The 15,092-nt window shown below is 41.2% G+C and overlaps 1 pseudogene; it reads right to left on the bottom strand.

Annotated features, from left to right (window-relative positions):
• Positions 1-7,043: 7,043 nt before the first annotated feature.
• On the bottom strand, positions 7,044-14,796 carry LOC101557969 (pre-mRNA-splicing factor SLU7-like; annotated as a pseudogene).
• Between the last annotated feature and the right edge of the window lie 296 nt (positions 14,797-15,092).

The following is a 15,092-nucleotide window of genomic DNA, read 5'->3' as shown; positions in this document are numbered from 1 at the left end:
TCTCCACCTGTGATCCCTGAGTGATGTAATCATCCTGCTCAGTACAGCCACATATGCTTTATTTTAAAATTTTACTCTGCAAGAATCATCCCTGTTCAATGTTTCCAGTGCTAATAAGTTCAGATGTAATAATCGTGTCCAGGTTGTATTTAAACATCCCTCTTCTTATTTCATCTTTCCTATATCTTGCCTGAAGTTCTTCACTACGGTCTAAGCTTGGTCTCATTCCATATCTTCTTTCATACCACTCAAACAAAGCACCTTATTCAGAAAGGGAGCCCCTTCCCATTTCAATTAATTCACTATCTCAAGACTTCACCATTGGCCACCTTCTTACTTAAGCCTTTCTTCAGCATATAGCCACTTGCTTCCTGTTATATTTTAGTTTGTATTTTCATTTTTTTCATGTGTTTGTCTTATCTTCATCAAAATTCCTAGCCTTCTAAAGACTAGAAGAATGTTTCTGGTTCATGTTTCCTGTGTCACAGTGAAATAGCTGCAGCAGGTTTTCTGTAATTATTTCTCAAATAAAGATGGTAATTACCTTAATAATGTCATCCAAAGATACTAAGTTGTACACAGAGTTGAATATTTTAATACATTTTAATGAGCATGTTTTCAAGATTTTCATAACTTCTTTTATAGACATCATTTGTTCATCTTTCATGCATGTCTAAAAAATTTAAGAACATTAATTAAACGTCTAATAAATTTGCATCATAATTAACTTCATCCAAATCCTTATTTAATTTCATGTTCTTTTCCTTTTAGATAATTTTATTCTTTCTCAGGAATAATTTTATTCCTCCTATATTTATTCCTTTCATTTTCTCAGAGAGCATTTTATTCCATCTATGTTTATGCTTACATTATATATACTTTAGTATCCTGTGTTCTTATTATTTTAAACCATTAGATAACTTTTAAAAACCAAACAGAGCATAAAATGTACAGTGATTTATTTTATAGTTTCCTATACTTCCCAATAGATAAAATAGTTATTTTAATAATTATTTCTTATTTATTCTTACAGAAAGGCTTTAAGCACTATGTGAACCAACATGGCTTATGTCTTCTCCTACTCTTATTCAAATTTCTTTTACAGATGGTAATGCAACGTGCTTTTCCCAAATAAAGAAGGAAGATACCATCTATTTTATTTTTGTCATAGTTTTATTTTGTTTTATTTTATTTTGGTGGGGGAGATTACGCTAATGTTTGTTGCTTATTCCTGGCTCTGTGCTTGGGGGTCATTGACAACAAGGTTCAGGGACTGTATATGGTACTAGGGAATCAAATTATGATTGGCCATAGGCAAGACAAGCATCTTACACATGTGCTGTCTCTAGCCCCATATCTTCAATTTTCAAAAGTATTTTGTATTCTTTTCAAAAACTAACATTTCATAATAGCATACTCCCTGATAAATTTAATTGTATCCCCATTGGCATACATTTAAATTGTTTCCAATGACTTACTTCTGCATGTGGTGGAATACACATAAACTTTTTGCACATATACATACACATAACAAAGGTAGTTTCCAAGAAATAGCATAATACTAGCCACTGCATTTAACTGGGGCATATTCCTTTCTATTCTGTTTTCTGGGTGTTATTGAATAAAATCGTGAATTAAATAATTAAGACGAGAGATGTACAACCAGTAAGGCATTTACCTTGCCCGTGGCTGACCTGGGTTGGATCCTAATACACTATATGGTTCTCCATGTGTGGTCAAAAACAAAATTAATTAGTTAATTGACCAATGATGATTTCTGGGTATTGGGTTTTGGTTTTGGTTTTATGGGCCACACCCGGCAGTGCTCAAGGTTTACTCCAAGCCTGGCTCTGTGCTCAGGGATAATTCTTGATGGGTTTGATGGAACATATAGGATGCTGAGATCCAACCTGAGTCAGCTGCATGCAAAACAAGGGCCTTACCAGCTGTACTCTTTCTCCAGGCCTCAGTGACAATTTCTGTACCTATAAATGTTTTGTTGTCTGTTCGTTTTTCAGAAAGGTTTACAGTTATTTGGGTCCATTCATGCTTTCTATTCCTCCTTAGTGAAGTTCACTAATTTGTGCCTTTCCTTGGATTAATTTTAATCTTAATGTCAAGTTTAGTGCAATAAAGTTGTTCATGATTGGACTAGGGAGAAAGTGCAGTGGATAAGGCTCTTGCCTTACAAAAATATGATCTGAGTTTGATCCCTGGCACCACATAAGTTCCCCTGTAGGATAACATTGGTTTGTTAACTTGTAAATATTGCTTTTCTCTTCTCCTTAAGTTCTTTGCATAGTTAATTCACAGCAATGTCCTTTTTGTATAAACACAGGAAGACAGTAAATGCTATGCTTTTGTAACTTGGGAGTTAATTGACTCCAAATGATATTCACTCCTGGGCATCTGTTATCTCAACTAAGCCTCAGTTGCCCTTACTTCCTAGCACCCCAAAACAGGGTCCCGAGGAGGGACCAAATGAACCAGGACAAGCTGTGAGCTACCCTGGCATCAAAATGGGCCTGGCCAAAGTTCCATAATGCTTAACTATAAGTTAAGAGCATGGTAATGGACAAATTCTGTCATGATCCAAAAAGTAACATCTAGGTTAGGACCCTGCTACGGTTAGGAAAGATTAATCTGGCCTGAGCACTACAGTCTGGGATCTATAGCGAAATGTCCCCAGGAGAGCCACCCTATAAGCTTAATGTATCTCTTACTGTGTCCATACAAAATAACTAATATTAAGAAGTAGAATTAATGGGGCTGGAGTGATAGCACAGCAGGTAGGGCGTTTGCCTTGCATGTGGCAAACCCAGGTTCAATTCCCAGCATCCCATATGATCCCCCAAGCACCGCTAAGGGTAATTCCTGAGTGCAGAGCCAGGACTGACCCTTGTGTACCACCGGGTGTGACCTAAAAAACAAACAAAAATGTAGAATTAATATATTAATTATGATGTTAACTAAGTTACTGGACTAGGGAGAGTAGAAACACCCCTAAGTGGTATTTTGCCCTTGATCCTGATCAGGATATCAGGAAGGGCTTTTGATGTGTTGATTGTGCTACCTGATGGGGTATTGGTGTGGTATCCCCAATGCAGGGAGTTGGAGAGAGACTAGGGAGAAACCAGGGCAGCGAGATGGAGCGTGGAGAGATGAGTGGCAGTGACAGGAAGAGATGGGAATGAGGGGCAGCGTGAGACTAGAATGGGGAGCCTAGTGAGACTGGAACAGGCATGTGGGGAGAATGGAACCAGCTTGACCCTCGTTTCCTCCTTCGTCTGCCCATGACATTGGCCATCCCAAGTGGATGAGTGGCCTGGGTCCACCAAACACAGGTGGAGAGAGAGACAGACAGACACAGAGAGAGAGAGACAGAGAGAGACAGAGACTTTCCCTAGCCATCCAGAGATGAAACAGTTCCCCTAGGACCTTCAGGAGTACATTATGTCTGTGAGACCATTGACCCCTGCTCATTATTGCTTCCCATCTGTCTCTTCTTACTTCCCCCACCCTTGATTTCTTTCATTCTCTGTCTATTCTTACTTTACTAAGAGATATCTTCTTACATTTTGAGAATTTTATTCCTATTTCTTTTGAGAAATATTGTTTTCCAATGAAGTTGAACCAGACAGCATTCCCATTATCAGTGAGTGAGGACTCTTTTGTCTTCATATCACCAGCTGCACTTGTTTCTGGACATTTTGATATATTCCAGTCTCACAGGTGTGAGATGATAGCTCATTGTCATTTGATTTGCATTTCCCTGACAATACGGAATGATGAACACTTTTCCATATGGTTATTGGCCCTCTGTGTCCTTTCATGTCCTCTTCATGAAAATGTCTGCTCATCTCCTTACCCCATTTTATGTTGGAGTTATTAAGTTTTTGTTGCTGAGCTTTATGAGATGGTTCCTTTTGTTAGCCCTCTATCTAGAAGTGCATTCCTTTTCAAACATGTAGGATTTTTAAATAGCTATGTTATCAATATCTAGCAATCATTTTTCAGTTAGAAAACATACGTTTTATTATTTCAGTACTCATGTATTTATTGAGACTTGTTTCATGACTTTGATAAATGTTCTAGGCTCACTGGAAAGAACATGCATTCTGCTGTTAGATGAAAATTTCTGTCAATTATTTGAAGTGAGTTCATCATGTTGGTTAGTATTCTATATCATTTTCTATCTTTTCTCTGCTTGTTATATAAACTTTTGAAGTTATATTCTCATTAGTATGTTAATTTATCCTTTAAGTTATACCAGTTTTTGCATTATGTATTGATGCATTACTATTAGACATAGTTGCATTTTAAAGTTGTAATCTCTGGATAAATATTTATTACTAATGTTTCTTTTTATCCATTTCTCCTTCTAGTTTTGCTGTGGGGACACACCCAGCAGTGCTCAGGAGTTACTCCTGTCTGCTTGGGAATCAGTCCTGGTGGACTCAGAAGACCATATAGAATACTGGTGATAGAACCCAGGCCAGTTGCGTGCAAAGCCTTATCCACTATACTATATCTCCAGTCTCTTTTTTTACATTTTGGTCCTTCAGAATAAGATTTTGCTCTAGTGTTAATAAAAGCCACTCGAATTTTTAATTTAATAACTATTTTATTAAATGTTAAATGGAATCTCTTGCCAGCGCGCCTGGCTGTCTTTCCCAGGGCCCCCCAGAGGGGATGGGCTCCAGCTTCCCTCCCCGCCCCAAGCAGAGCTCCCGGAGGCCGAGGACCACCGGAACCTAGCCACAGCCATGCTCAAGGCCCCTCTCCACATGTTCGAACAAGCCTCACGCATGAAGGTACTGGCAGAGGAACCCAGGTGTGTGTAATCTCATCAACGACCAACATCCAGAGACTTAAAAGCCAGTTTGCAGAAGCGCGCAGCGGCAAAGCGGCCTTGCAATATCTTATAACCTACTTCTTCCTCTGGGAGAAACTAGCAAGCTACTGAGAGCTTCCTGCCCACATAGGACAGCCTCAAAAGCTTCCCATGGTGTATTCATATGCTAAAGCCAGTAACAAGCTGGATCTCATTCCCCTGATCCTGAAAGAGCCTCCAATGCGGCATCATTGAGAAGGCCCAGTGGAGAGAGGCTTCTAAAAATCTCAGGGATAGGACAAATGGAGAGGTTACTGAGCCCGCTCGAAAAATCGATGATCAATGGGATATCTTGATTTTCATGTGTGATTTTATTATTATCATACATATAATTTGATTTATGGGCCTCATAAATAGCATGTCATTAAATACTGCCATTTTCTCTTATCTGGTAATACCTGCACTTACATTTATATATGTACATATATATTATATATATATATTTTTTAATAGGGGTCATGCCTGATAGTTCTGATGAATCATTGGACTATGTCCAGAAATGCTGGCTAGGGAACATGTGGTTCCAGAGATCAAATTCAGGGTTATGTACATGCTTGACATGTGCTCTAACACTTGAATAATCTTGTTTGTTTTAATTGGATCATTTAGAATAATCTAATATGATAGAAAGATGATAGAACTTAAATTCACTCTCTTCTTACTTGTGTCTTTTATTCCCCTTCACTATTTGTTTTTCTCCTTCCCCCTATAACTTCTCACCTCTTTTTTCAACTGAATATTTTTTCATGGTCTCTTTTTATCTTCACTAGTAAGTTATTTTATTATTGTTTCTTTTAATACTTTTATTAGATTCAATTTATGGTCTCTTAACTCATGACACACTTCTTTAGGTAACACTAGACCCTTTATAGGTCTGGTGTTGAGACCTTACAATGTTATCCTTTAATTTCTTTCTTGTGGTGGTACTTAGTGTTATTTTTTCACAATTTTTACTGTATATGCTACAATGTCCACAATACATTACTGATTTTTGCTTTAAATTTAATTAGCTTTTAAATATATTTTGAGAACAGTGCTTGGGGGACCATATGGGATGCTGGGAGTCGAACCTGGGTCAGCTGCATGAAAAGCAAACATGCTACCCTCTGTATTGCTCCAGCCACTAGTTTATATCTTTTGTATCTAACAAAACCTCTGCTAATATTTCTAGTTTTATTTTTGTTTCTATTTTGGGGGCCAACCCTGAAGTGCTCAGGATGTACTATTAACACAGTGCTCAGGAAGCTGTATATGGTACCATATTGAATGGTACCAGGGGTTGAACTGGGAGTAGCCACATGCAAGCACCTAACAAGCTGTACTTTCTTCTCTAGTTCCCTGCTGCCAATGTTTCTGAAACTGACAAAGAATTTCAGATAAAAAGAACCTAAAATTTAAGTATTTTAAGTATTTTTATTAAGTATTTTATTTTATTTATTATTTATTTATTTTTATTATTTTTATTTTATTTAAGTATTTTAAGTATTTTTATGTATTTTAACTTTAAAATATTTATAAGAGACTGCCTTCAATTAGTAACAAGCTATCTTTCAATTAATAAGTATGTAGTCATCTCGGCTGAAAAGATAGTACAGGGGTGAGGCACTTGCTTTTGGCCAACCCTGGTTAGTTCCCTGGCACCACATATGGTTACCCCAACACTTCCAGAAGTAACCCAGAACACTGCCAGGTATGGCCCAAACCCATTCTACCACTGTAGCACTGTAGCACTGTAGCACTGTAGCACTGTTGTCCTGTTGCTCATCAATTTGCTCAAGTGGGTACCAGTAACATCTCCATTGTGAGACTTGTTGTTATTGTTTTTGGCATATCCAATATGCCACGGGTAGCTTGCCAGGCTCTGTCGTACGGGCGGGATACTCTCGGTAGTTTGCCGGGAACTTTGAGAGGGATAGAGGATCAAAGTCGGGTCAGCCTCATGCAAAGCAAATGCCCTACCAGCTGTGCTAATACTCAAGTCCATCGTCACTGTGAAGAGGAAGGCATTTATTATGAAACCTCTGAAAGTTTTATTATTGAAGTCAGGCAGCATGAAGAGCAGACACGATTTTTTCTGTTTCTCATCTTCAGCAAGAAACCGAGAAGAGTGAGTTCACTGTGTATCTGGGGTGCTGTCTGTGAGTAGTCTCTATTGTCCAAAGAAGGGGGACATAGGGTCATCTGGCCTCTGGCGTTTTATTATGTAGGCCTCCATTTCTTCCTCTGTGGGCTCCCAGTTTTCATAGATACTATTGTACGGCCGCTTCCTCTCATCGATCTGCATGATCTCCTTGACATGAAGAAGGCGGGCCTCCTTGGCATTCAGAGCCTTCTTCAGTTTTTCGTGTTTTTTTCTTCATCATCACTGTCTGAACTACTCTTTCAATGGATCTTCTTCTTTTTCTCTTCTTTTAGTGTTTCCTGATGTATCTACATAAGGGTTTGAGGCTTTTTCATGGATTCTTCTTCAGTTGTACCATTTGGAATATATTCCTCTGAATGAGCAACCTCCTTCCCGGCCTCTCCAGTACAGTAGGAATACTTGAAAAAAGAGTGACAACATTTGTATCCCCATCTGCCATCTTTCCAGTAAGATCCCCAAATATGAGTGTGATTGTGGATCTTCACATCCTCCTCGTACTTGGAGCAGGTGGCAGCCCATTTCTGCCCTTGGATGATGGTCCCATGTCTGGAGTATTCTATGTAGTCTTCGGTTTGACCTAAGAGCAGTTCTGCTGGAGGGGCATCCAGGTGTTCTTGGCTACCATACTTCTCAGAGATGTTTGCTTCCTGATGCTCTTTGAAGTCTTCTTCCTTGATTTTGAAAGACTTATACAACAGTTCAAGTTTCATAGGATCAGCTTGGAGATGCACTTCTGATCCATTGTCAGAGGCTTCCCAAGCGAATAACTGTGTCTGAGCCATCTTAAAAGGGCGTCACCCGGCCGCCTGGACTCCCCGAGACCTTCCAGCAGCCCCAGCCCGTGTCCTCTGCGCCCCGGCTCCTCCCCGGGCCCCCTAACAGCGGCCCGCCCTCGCAGGTACCGTCCCGGACCCTCGGCCACACCCTCCCGCGCCCCGCTTCCCGCCGCCTGGACTCCCCGAGACCTTCCAGCAGCCCCAGCCCGTGTCCTCTGCGCCCCGGCTCCTCCCCGGGCCCCCTAACTGCGGCCCGCCCTCGCAGGTACCGTCCGGGACCCTCGGCCACACCCTCCCGCACCCCGCTTCCGGCCGCCTGGACTCCCCGAGACCTTCCAGCAGCCCCAGCCCGTGTCCTCTGCGCCCCGGCTCCTCCCCGGGCCCCCTAACTGCGGCCCGCCCTCGCAGGTACCGTCCCGGACCCTCGGCCACACCCTCCCGCACCCCGCTTCCCGCCGCCTGGACTCCCCGAGACCTTCCAGCAGCCCCAGCCCGTGTCCTCTGCGCCCCGGCTCCTCCCCGGGCCCCCTAACTGCGGCCCGCCCTCGCAGGAAGACACTGGGGGCGTGTCCCGTATGTTAGTGGGTGTGGTCTAAAAGTGGGCGTGGCCTCCTCTCAGAGCGGCCAACGCTAACGCGGCCGCAGTTATTCATTGTTACCCCAGCTCACTCGGTACTTGTATTTTTTTGAAAATTCACTTTTGCGATCTCAAACACGCAAAATAGCCATTAGCTTAGTCTAACACTATAAAAGCTGTCAGTTAATAAGGGAAGTTTAGCACGATCAGAAAACCTTCTTTCCACAAGAAGAAAAAGGAATAAATAACTACAAAGCTCCAACTCTATACTTCCGTAACAATATGAAGAAGCTGCGAAAATCCCCTCCGAGAAGAGAGGGGGAAGAAAAGATACCAGAAACCTCAACAGGGGCTTCTCACATCTACGACCTCTCAGATAAACAATTCAGAGAGGAAATCTGGAGGAGACTCGACCTACTCCAAGCAAATATGGAACAGACATCCAATAAATTAAGAGAGGAGATGAATCAAGCGCTGGAACGGTCTACCAAGAAAATACAGGAAGAAATGAGAGCAGAAATGAGAGCAGAAATTTCAAACCTTCGAACCGAAGTCTCACAAATAAAGCAATCGGTAGATGAAATAAAAATATCACTAGATGCCCTCAACAGTAGAATGACTACAGCCGAAGACAGAATCAGTGATCTGGAAGATGAGCTTCAGAAAGCTTATAGACAGCAACAAATCATGGCCAAAGACCTCAAAATGGCTATAGAGCGAATCAGAGCCCTGGGAGATGACTTCAAGAGGAACAACATAAGAATCATTGGAGTACCAGAACCCCAGGGAAGCAACCCCAATGAAAAAAACACAGTCAAAGATATCATTGCTAAGAAATTCCCAGAGCTGGACAAGGCAGGCATCCAGATACAAGGAGTCCGAAGAGTACCAGCAAAAAGAGACCCGAATAAAAAGACCCCAAGGCATATCATAGTCAGAATGACGGATACCATGGATAGAGACACAATTCTGCAAGCAGCAAGGTCAAGGAAGGAAATCACATACAAAGGAGCACCCCTCAGATTTACGGCCGATCTGTCAGAAGAAACCCTCCGAGCCCGAAGACAATGGTGGGACATAGTGAAAAAACTCAACGAAATGAATGCCTCACCAAGAATACTTTATCCGGCTAAACTCTCACTCAAACTCGAAGGAACCATACACTACTTCTCGGATAAACAACAGCTCAGGTCCTTCATAGACTCAAAACCAATCTTGAAAGAAGGTCTAAAGGGGCTACTGTAAGACAAGGAGGAGCCCCATAAGAACAACAAATCCCACAGAAAGATGACACAAAACCACATCACAATAATCTCTCTCAATGTCAGTGGCCTAAATGCACCTATCAAGAGACACAGAGTGGCTAAATGGATCCGGAAATTAAACCCAACATTCTGTTGCCTGCAAGAAACACACCTGAACAAACAGAGTAAACATAGACTCAAAGTCAAAGGATGGAAAACAATCCTCCAAGCAAACAACCCCCTTAAAAAAGCTGGAGTGGCCATCCTGGTATCCGACAACATAGATTTCAGGATGAAAAAGATCAAAAGGGACAGCGAAGGTCATTTTCTGTTTATCAAGGGATATGTACAACAGGAAGAAATCACACTCTTAAACGTATATGCTCCTAACGAACGACCGGCTAAATATTTAAAACAACTCCTAACAGACTTCAAAGAGGACATCACTAACAGCACAATTGTAGTCGGAGACTTCAATACGGCCTTATCGCCTCTAGATAGATCCACAAGAACAAAACTCAACAAGGAAACACTGACTCTGAAAGAAGAAATTGAAGAGAGAGGCCTAATAGACCTATACAGGGCCTTACACCCCAAAAAGAAAGAATACACATTCTTTTCCAGTGCACATGGAACATTTTCTAAAATAGACCATGTACTGGGCCCCAGAACATACCTCAATAGAATCGGAAAAATAGAAATTGTATCAACCATCTTTTCAGACCACGATGCGCTGAAGATAGAAGCTAACCACTCACAAACACGGAAAATCAAATCAAACACCTGGAAATTAAACAATTCAATGTTGAACAATGAGTGGGTCAGGAAGGAAATCAAGGAAGAAATCAAAAGATACTTAGAAACAAATGAGAATGAAGACACGAGCTACCAAAACCTATGGGACGCCGCTAAAGCCGTGTTAAGGGGAAAATTTATAGCTCTCCAAGCATTCCTCAGGAAGGAAGAAAGGACCCACATAGAGAGCTTGACTTCACGACTCAAGACCTTAGAAAAGGACCAGAAAAAGGACCCCAAACCAGACCGAAGGAAAGAAATAATAAAAATTAGAGCAGAAATTAATGACATCGAAGCCAAAAAAACAATCCGAAAGATCAATGAAACAAAGAGTTGGTTCTTTGAGAAAATAAATAAGATTGATAAACCGCTAGCAAGACTCACAAAGAAAGAAAGAGAGAAAACTCTAATAAATCGAATCAGAAATGAAAAGGGGGACATCATAACAGAAACCAGTGAGATTCAAAAGATCATTAGAGACTACTTTGAAGGTCTCTACGCCACAAAAAAGGAGAACCTAAAAGAAATGGATGGATTCCTTGATTCCTACAATCTCCCAACACTGAAGAAAGAAGACTTGGAATACCTGAATAGACCCATCAATGTTAAGGAAATTGAAACGGTAATCAAAAACCTCCCCAAAAACAAAAGCCCAGGCCCAGATGGTTTCACTGGCGAATTCTTCCAAACATTTAAAGAAGACCTATTGCCTGTTTTCCTCAAACTTTTCCAGGAAATTGAAAAAACAGGAACTCTCCCAAACAGTTTCTATGAAGCACATATCTCCCTAATACCAAAAGCAAACAAAGACACCACTAAGAAAGAAAATTACAGACCAATTTCCCTGATGAACACCGATGCGAAGATCCTCAACAAAATACTAGCAAATAGGATCCAACAACTCATCAAAAAGATCATACATCACGACCAAGTGGGATTCATCCCAGGGATGCAAGGATGGTTTAACATTCGGAAATCAATCAACATAATCCAGCATATCAACAAAAGTACAGACAAAAACCATATGATCATATCCATAGATGCAGAGAAAGCATTTGACAAGATCCAACATCCTTTCATGATGAAAACCCTCGCCAAAATGGGGTTTGGAGGAACTTTCCTTAAGATAGTCGAAGCCATCTATCACAAGCCTACGGCAAGCATTATCCTCAACGGGGAAAAACTAAGGGCCTTTCCTCTGAGATCGGGCACAAGACAAGGATGCCCACTCTCACCACTCCTCTTCAATATAGTACTGGAAGTACTTGCGATAGCTATTAGACAAGAAAAAGAGATTAAGGGCATCCAGATAGGAAAGGAAGAAATCAAACTCTCACTATTTGCAGACGACATGATACTATATCTAGAGAAGCCTAAAACCTCTACTAAGAAACTCTTAGAAACAATAGACTTATACAGTAAAGTTGCAGGCTACAAAATCAATACCCAAAAATCCATGGCCTTCATATATGCAAACAATGAGGCAGAGGAAAGGGACATGAAAAAAGCAATCCCATTCACAATCGTGCCCCAGAAAATCAGGTACCTCGGAATCAGCTTAACCAAGGAAGTAAAAGACCTTTACAAAGAAAACTACATAACGCTACTCCATGAAATCAAAGAGGACATGAGGAAATGGAAACATATACCCTGCTCGTGGATAGGGAGAATCAATGTTGTCAAAATGGCAATACTCCCTAAAGCATTATACAGATTCAATGCGATCCCTATAAGTATACCCATGACATTCTTCAAAGAAATGGATCAAGCAATCCTAAATTTCATATGGAATAACAAACGTCCAAGGATAGCTAAAACAATTCTTGGGAAAAAGATGATGGGAGGCATCACCCTCCCCAACCTCAATCTTTACTACAAAGCAGTAACAATTAAAACAGCATGGTACTGGAACAAAGGCAGAGCCGTAGACCAATGGAACAGGGTGGAATATCCCTACACACAACCCCAAATGTACGATCATCTAATCTTTGATAAGGGAGCAAGAGATGTGAAGTGGAGCAAAGAAAGCCTCTTTAACAAATTGTGCTGGCAAAACTGGACAACCACATGCAAAAAAATGGGTTTAGACCTTGATCTGACACCATGCACAAAAGTCAGATCAAAATGGATTAAAGACCTCAACATTAGACCACAAACCATAAGGTACATTGAAGACAAGGTCGGCGAAACCCTCCACGATATTGAAGATAAAGGTATCTTCAAAGGTGACACGGAACTAAGCAATCTAGTAAAAACAGAGATCAACAAATGGGACTACATTAAACTAAAAAGCTTCTGCACCGCAAGAGATACAGTGACCAGAATACAAAGACTATCCACAGAATGGGAAAGGATATTTACACAATACCCATCAGATAAGGGGTTGATATCAATGGTATATAAAGCACTGGTTGAGCTCTACAAGAAGAAAACATCCAACCCCATCAAAAAATGGGGCAAAGAAATGAACAGAAACTTTACCAAGGAAGAAATACGAATGGCCAAAAGGCACATGAAAAAGTGCTCTACATCACTAATCATCAGAGAGATGCAGATCAAAACAACCATGAGATACCACCTCACACCACAGAGACTAGCACACATCCAAAAGAACAAAAGCAACCGCTGTTGGAGAGGATGTGGGGAGAAAGGGACCCTTCTTCACTGCTGGTGGGAATGCCGACTGGTTCAGCCCTTCTGGAAAACAATTTGGACGACTCTCAAAAAATTAGATATTGAATTCCCATTTGACCCAGCAATACCACTGCTGGGAATATATCCCAGAGAGGCAAAAAAGTACAATCGAAACAACATCTGCACATGTATGTTCATCGCAGCACTGTTTACAATAGCCAGAATCTGGAAAAAACCCGAATGCCCCAGAACGGATGACTGGTTGAGGAAACTTTGGTACATCTATACAATGGAATACTATGCAGCTGTTAGAAAAAAGGAAGTCAAGAATTTTGTAGTTAAGTGGATGGGCATGAAAAGTTTCATGCTGAGTGAAATGAGTCAAAAAGAGAGAGACAGACATAGAAAGACTGCACTCATCTATGGTATATAGAATGGGTATTAGTGGGAGACTAATACCCAAGAACTGTAGAAATAAGTACCAGGAGGTTGACCCCATGGCTTCGAGGCTGGCCTCACGTTCCGGGGAAAGGGCAACTCAGAGAAGCGATCACCAACTACATTGTAGTCGAAGGCCATGTGGGGGAAGGGAGTTGCGGGCTGAATGAGGGCTAGAGACTGAGCACAGCGGCCACTCAACACCTTTATTGCAAACCACAACAGCTAATTAGAGAGAGAGAACAGAAGGGAATGCCCTGCCACAGTGGCAGGGTGGGTTGGGGGGGAGATGGGATTGGGGAGGGTGGGAGGGACACTGGGTTTACGGGTGGTGGAGAATGGGCACTGGTGAAGGAATGGGTTTCCGAACTTTGTATGAGGGAAGTATAAGCACAAAAGTATATAAATCTGTAACTGTACCCTCACGGTGATTCTCTAATTAAAAATAAATAAATTATTAAAAAAAAAAAAAGGGCGTCACCCATGTATCTAACGAAATTATCACCTGCATAGCTCACTTCATCCGGATTATTTCTTGCATTGGAATAGGGATTCTCTCTCATTGCTCTGGTTTTGGGATCTAGTAGGCAGAATTTGGATCTACGTTCCACAAATATTTTGCAATATCTTCTTGAATCCTGAGATTCTGGACAGTGATCCGTCTCTTGGAATCCAAGTTCTGTTCCAGATATGTCAATGTCATCTGCATATTTAACTTCATCCTCCTCTTCACTGTTATGGTCCTTTTCCACCTGAGAATCTGGTTCCTTTATTCCCCACTGGTGTTATGAAGAATTAGCCTGTTGCACTAATTTCCCTGAGAATAATTCTTCTTGGAGTTTTTGGACTTTAAGTGTTTGCTTTGCTAGATCCACTTTGGCATATTCTTCTACAATTTTCCTACGTTCCTCTGGATCACAGCCATTGCACAGTTCCCACTTTCCATCATAATCAAACATCAACCGACACTGAATATGTTCATCTAGAGCTAGATTACTCCCTGTAAATTTTGCTCCAACTTGCCTCGGTCTCTCACAGTAGTCTTTTTTCTGGTGTGTCATGGCCCCACAGTTTTCACACACTCCCTTGCGGTATTTGGTCATTATGGGATTCTCTTTTACACCCCTCTTGTACCATTCTCCAGATGAGCTATACTGCTTTTGTTTCTCTGGCTGTGATCTCTGGTGCTGTAAGGTAGGTCTTTTGGATGGATCGATGTACCATGGCACTGAAGATATGTACTGAGGAATATGAGGGTTGATAAAAAATAAAGAAAAGACACCAACCCACCCCATCACTACCAAAAAATAAGTATGTTTTAACCTTTCTTAAATTCTACATTTTAAATTTTGATAACTCTATGGCACTTCTGAATTCAAATATTGTGACACACTGGTGCTTCCCTGAAGTAGTGCAGACTTCAAAGAAGAAACTGATTAGAAACATAATCAGACGTTTTCTTCCATGTTTATACTTAGTATTGAACTAAGGGCTGGAACGATAGCACACCAGGTAGGGTGTTAGCCTTGCATGCGGCTGACCCGGGTTTGATTTCTTCATCCCTCTCAGAGAGTTCAACAAGCTACCGAGA

Source organism: Sorex araneus, chromosome X, assembly GCF_027595985.1.
Source record: "Sorex araneus isolate mSorAra2 chromosome X, mSorAra2.pri, whole genome shotgun sequence".
Lineage (NCBI taxonomy): Eukaryota > Metazoa > Chordata > Mammalia > Eulipotyphla > Soricidae > Sorex > Sorex araneus.
This window is presented reverse-complemented; position numbering and strand designations above follow the sequence as displayed.